This window comes from Panicum virgatum, chromosome 3N (assembly GCF_016808335.1).
Source record: "Panicum virgatum strain AP13 chromosome 3N, P.virgatum_v5, whole genome shotgun sequence".
Classification (NCBI taxonomy): Eukaryota; Viridiplantae; Streptophyta; class Magnoliopsida; order Poales; family Poaceae; genus Panicum; species Panicum virgatum.
Genome location: NC_053147.1, coordinates 10,992,766 through 10,999,298, shown reverse-complemented (window position 1 = coordinate 10,999,298; position 6,533 = coordinate 10,992,766).

Below are 6,533 nucleotides of genomic sequence, written 5' to 3'. Positions count from 1 at the left end.
GAGAACATCCGGAGACCTCACCTATCGTTCAGGACGCGCAAGGGGCTGCGGTGTTTGCTGCTGAGAGATCCCAAGTGGTGCTCCTCCTAGCTGTGAATACCCCAAGACATCGGGGTCACCTTGCGCGGCAGGCTCTTCTGGAGTCAAGCTGTCGATGTCGTCTAAGGTGAAGGCCTCGTTATCTGGTCGAAAGGAGGAAGAAGAAGGTCCGGCTCCCGCATCGGGGTATAATCCTACGTATAAAATGTGGATGTTAGCGTACGCTCGTGTATTTCGTCATGACATGTAGAAACCGAAATATGAAACATAAACTAACCTGTGTAGACTGGTATCTGTGGCCTAGGTACCATCCCTGGATACAGTCCGCCAACTGGTGCTGTCCCTCTAAACATTCCAGTATGGCCGAATGCAGTAGTTGGATCGTATCCTGTATGTGATATTAGTAAATATGTAGGAACACTTGATCTAATTTTAAAGAGATATGTACGTTACCTGCACTTGGGAAGAACTGCGACGTCGGCCCGTGCACGATCGACGGACACGGGAACGACGATGAGGCCTGGGACGACCCGTGGCTGTCTTCGTACTGCACACGGCTTCCCAAGTTGTGCACTACCTGACGCAACTGATCACGCTGCCTCGACTATGTCTCTGTCTGCTCAAACTGGGTCATTGGGGATCCGGCACGTACCCTCGTCAGGTAAGTCGAGCAGTCCGTCTCCATCATGTTGCAAAGGCGAAACTGCATCCATTTAGTAAAGGTACAGTTAGAAACACATGAATTATCTTATGAATATGAATATATAAATATGCAAATATGATCAAGAGACTCACCGCGCCAGCTAGTGCCTCCACGTGGTGCCGAGCATAGCCATCCTGAGGCCTCGCCTGGTGTGGCTGCGGGTGAGTGTCAACATAAACCAGACGAGCCCGAGTCCGGGGTAAGTACCAGTTGAGGTAAGCCCTAAAGGAGCTGTCTGTGTGTGGTCCTGTTGGATGGACCAAGTGCTCGTCTGCTTGTTCCCATTGGTCCACCCACGGCTGCATCTTGGTGAGCCAATCATCAGAGCATGGCAAGCCACTCCTTGACAACCTACAAAAGTGGACCACGAAGAATCGTTAGATTCGACACGAATGTATGAGCCAAGTTCATTCATAATTACCTGTGGTCCTGGCGACTGACACGCTCCAACGCGGTGGGCACCGGAAACTCCTGGCACTGCCCAAACTGTCTCTTGACTCTCCAGGGGCAATATGCCTCAACCGCGATGTCATAAACCAGGACGGTGGTAGTAAGCCACAGGCTCGCATTCGCGGAGCAGTGCGAAGACAGGCCTGTTGGTGCACGGGTAGCCACAGCCTCTGGGCTGTAAGGCTCCCAGACAACGTCCTCGGGCGTCAGCATGTCGAGCTCCGAAACAAACTCAGAATATGCGCGTCTAACCTGCGCATGCGCCCAGGACCTCTGCATTCCGAATAAGTAAAATTAAAAGTGCACTAATACATCATATAACAATGAATAACAAAATTAGATTTGTTGCGAACGTACCTGATGCCAGATCCAGATAGTTCCCATAGTGGGCCTCTCGTCCTCCTCCTCGTCGCCGTACATGCCCCCGTGGTAAGGCTCGTGGCTGACTATGGGCCGACCAACGGCTAGCCTCTCGTACGACCAAAGCTGTAGCAGTAGTGGGCACCCTGCCAGGATAGCGTTCCCATGTGTCTTTATGCAGCTGTCGCAGAGTCCACGGTAAGTGGCTGCAAGTACCGCCTCACCCTAGCTATAGGGCGGTACATCCTCGCCCCCATCCGCAATCTCCCGTGCATACGGAAGGAGAATCCTATCGACCGAGTTGCCATGAATGTTATTGAACATGATGTAACCAAACAACCAAAGTAGGTACGCCTCCAGCGATCTGGTCACACTGTACTCGTCGGCATCCGCAGCCAACAGGGTAGGCTGCATAAACAATTAAGATTAATGGTTTCAACTGTCAATGGAACATGTGAATTGTAATAATTAAATTTATATATGGAATGAATACGTACTGTAAACTGTAGGAACTAGGTCTTCGAAGGACCTGCTGCTCGCGGGTGCGGGTTGATCGGACCTTCTTCTTCCACGCGGTCAACCAGGGCAAAACGGGCCTCCAGGTCATCCTTCCACGAGGCCGCCACCACACGCGGACCTACAGCCTCCCCGACGATAGGGAGGCCGAGGAGGTAGGCCACGTCCTGCAGCGTAGGAGTCATCTCCCCACACGGGAGGTGGAACTTGTGTGTCTCTGGCCTCCATCTGTCAACGAGCGCCGTCAGGAGGGATCGATCGAGCTGAATAGGCCCAACCTCGACAAGACGGCTCAGAGTCAGTAGACCGGCCTCACGTAACCTGCAAAAAAACAAAATTGTCGAAACAAAGGAATACCGACGAATACATAAGTGATAAACAATAATATTTCATTACATACCGGTCACACCAATCGTGGTGTATAGAGATCGCCTCCCCGGGTGGACGAGAACGTAGCACCTCTAGGGCTCGGTGCTCAACAGCTGTAAAGTAAGACATGTGGCTCGAGTCGATAACTGGGTCTAGCAAGGAGTCCATCTCCATACCTACATTCAAAAATATATGAGAACACATAGGTAAATATATATTTCATACAAACTGGACACATAGGTACAATAATACTTCACTACATACCTGCAATATTTCATTACTACATATTACAAATAATGAAATACAATTGTGGATCATGACACCGAATGCCTTCCACGAGCAATTCTCGCCGATGCTCCTCTGAACGTAGGAGGTGCTCCATCTCTGGGATTTCCGGAAGGACCGACGTCAGCAGCATCGTGAAGTGCATTCTGAGGACACTTCTTGTAGTTGTGACCCAATGCTCCACATTGGCTGCAATGCTTTTGTGCCTTGCTTGCTTCCGACTCGTCCATACCATTCCGAATACGAAGTGTCTGACGGCGGCCTTTGCCTTTCTTAGTGGCTGGATCAGGAATAAACATCTTATTCTCATTATCATGAGTGAAAGGTCCCACAATTCCAATCCCGTATACATCATGTCCCCAGGTGGATATAGCTGCTTTCTTGCTGAAGTAAGGTGAAACAAATACTCCTGGCTGCAACACAGACTCTGCACATGCCGCAATGAGATGGGAGCATGGCAAATGCAATAACTTCGGCTTCATGCAGGAGCAGAAGGCTTTGCCATTTACTGTTATCAAACTCTCCTGTACCACCCTATCTCTACGGATACCACGACCACTTCTATCCTTGCATAGAACCTCAAATCTATGCTCCATTGTACCTGTCGATATGACGCGGTGCAGTTTGGCCTTTTCAATCTTCTCTTGCATATATTGTGTCACTCTTTTGCAAAATTGAATTTGGGGGTTGCTGATGTTTATGCTTGCAGCCGTGTAACGCTCTCTGAAATACTTCATGCACCCATACATGATGAACTCAACAATTCCTACCAGAGGAAAGGCACGACAAGAACACATAACCATATTGAAACACTCTGCATGGTTCGTTGTCTGAATACCATACCGTATTCCGTTGGTATCATAAAGGAATGACCATTTCTCCTTAGGTGCACCTCGAATCCAGTGTGAAAATGGCTTCTCAATTGAATCCCTAGCCTCTGCGGCCTGACTCGTGCCTGCTCCTGATGCCCTTACCTTCACTAGCTCTGCAGTCAACTGATCAAGCATCTGCCATAATGCATTGAATTTTCTCTGTTGATTTTCGGTGCACAACCTCTTAAACAGGTTCTTAAGATCCTTGTTCTTGAAGTGGTCATAGAAGTTTGCACCCATATGCCTAATGCACCACCTGATTTGGACATCGGGCCACAATGGAGGCGTTGTCGCAGTTCCACATTGCAATTTCAGTATTGATTGCAGCAGACCTGCATGCCTATCACTAATAAGGCACACATCTGGACGTGCAGCAACAACATGAACCTTCACTCGTTCAAGGAACCAATATCAACTGTCTATGTTCTGATTCTCAACAAATGCAAATGCGAGCTGAACTATTTGGTTGTTGCAATCTACACCGATTGCGGTGAGTATCTGACCATTATACCTTCCAGTCAAAAATGTGCCATCAATGCAGATCACCGGAAGACAAAACTGAAATGCTCTAACACAAGCACCTATGCAAAAGAAAGCTCGTTGCATAATTCTTTGTCCCCTAGTCACGGCTGGTACGAGGTATGTGTCATAAAAGCTTCCAGGATTTCTAGCAGCAACCTGGGATAACATACGAGGTAGGTTATCATATGATGTCTCGTATGTGCCGAACCGCATCTCGAATACCATTTGTTTAGCCCGCCATGCCTTCAAATAACTGATGGTGTACTGGTAAGTCTGCTCAATGTGTCCATAATAAACCCATACATTTGCTTTGCAACAAAGTCACATGATATATTGCGATGCGAGGGAAGAACTTCTGACAGCAAACAAGTGTGCTCTGTCATAATGGAACATTTCCAGTTTGACTTCCATTTTCCCTTGAATGCATGTACTCGCCATGGACATCCATCATTCACACACTTCACCTCATATTCTTTACTGCCAGACTTTACGACTCTGAATTCTCGTTTCAATGATATTGCCCATAGTCTCACAGCATCTTTTACGGCTTCAATGTTTGGATATGTTGCACCTTGCACTACCTCATTCCCTCTGTACTCCCACTCCTGATTTCGTACATCTTCTGCGACATGACTGCCAAAACCATGCTCCTTCCACTCTTTTGGCAATGAGTACTGCTCGTCATCAGATGAGCCCTCATATTCTTCCATCTCTATTGCGGTTTGGTCTTCTGCCTCCATCTCGTCCACAATGCTATGTATCCTCTCTCCCTCATCAGTAAGGCCCTGTGGTCCCATGTTTTGGTTCTCTGTCTCTTCTGACTCATCATGCTCAACATAATTGGTCTCTCTTCGAATACTCGGAGTTCCTTGATCTGCACAATATTGGATTTCATTTTGTGTCTTCTCCCGGATTTGAACAAGAATGGCCAGAGGCCACCCACGCTCTAGAGCTGCTTGCATGTACTTCTGCCAGTTATCAATGCTGTGTATCATCATCAATTCCCATAATTCACTTTCTTCCTCCCAATTAACAAGAGACTGGACGGTGATCACATATGTCAACGGATCAACACGGAACCCACGCTACACCCACTTACATATGGAACCAAAACTTCTTTCCAGAGGTTTATCTATGGCGCTAGATGTGCACTTAAAGGCAGAAAGATCTACTCCATTTGGCCCATACATAATATTGTAGTCATCATAAAATACTTGAAACTGCATCTTACTCGACATATCTGTATATCACATAATACTTATCGAGTTATACTCTTTACTTCACTACCTTATTCAATAATCCGTAAAAACTAAGTATGAAATTCAACTACAACGTATAAGTATTCATAACTACGTGATGGCACTCAAATTCTATACTGCATATGCCAAATTCTATTCTAAATCATAATTAATTTATAAACACGTCTCTAATAGTACTGCAATTGTAATAATAAATGCGTAGTACTAATTTTCTAAACTAATTTACTACTACGTAACTACAAACTAAAGTATCATTAAACTCTTACTTAAATGGTTCTACTATAGCACTAATTAAATTAAATTATTCATCCCTACTTAAATTACTCCTACTTAAATGCATAGTACTTAAATAAAAAAATATATAAACTAAATGTACTAACCTGTAGATCACAAGTGCTGAATCCGGCAGGGCTTCGCCGCTTCCCTTCTCCTCACCCCTCTCTTTTTTTCTGGATTTTTGGTGGAATTTTCGGGCTCAAATGAGGAGGGAAGGGGGGTTGGATCTTATATAAGGGGGGTTACCCCGGTCGCCCGAGGGGGGGGGCGACAGGCCCCCCTGCCGCGCCCGTGGGCTGGGCCCAGTGGTCGCCCGAGGGGGGCGACAGGCCCCCTTTTTTTCCCAGGGACCTCGTTGCGAATTTGAAGAAAAAAATTACACTTAGGGCCTGTCGCCCAATGGGGGGCGACCGGGGGATATTTTTGAAATATTTCAAAACGGACATATATTTTTGAAATTTTTATTTTTAAAAAATATAAAAAAGAAAAAGCGCCACATCTTGTTCCTCAACTCTATACACGGACCAAAACTGTTGTGCATGAAACCTGTACGGCCCGGATCTGTAGCAGCGGATAGATTATGGGTTGCCTAGGCTGGGCTGGGCTGGCCGGCCTCTGCTGCCTCTCCGGTCGACGATTTTGTAAAAGAAAAAGTCTATTTTGTCTCCCTTAACTATCGCAAAAGTCTGATTACTCTCCCTTAACTGCAAAATCGGATATCCACCCTCCCCCAACTATCAAAACCGTTTGTTTTACCTCCCTCAATGGTTTTATAGGCGGTTTTACATTTATTTTCATACATTTTTCTCTCTTATCTCTTTTTCCATTCAATTGAGGCAGCAAATGTGGTTCAAAAATCATAAAAATTGGCGTAGCGGTAGA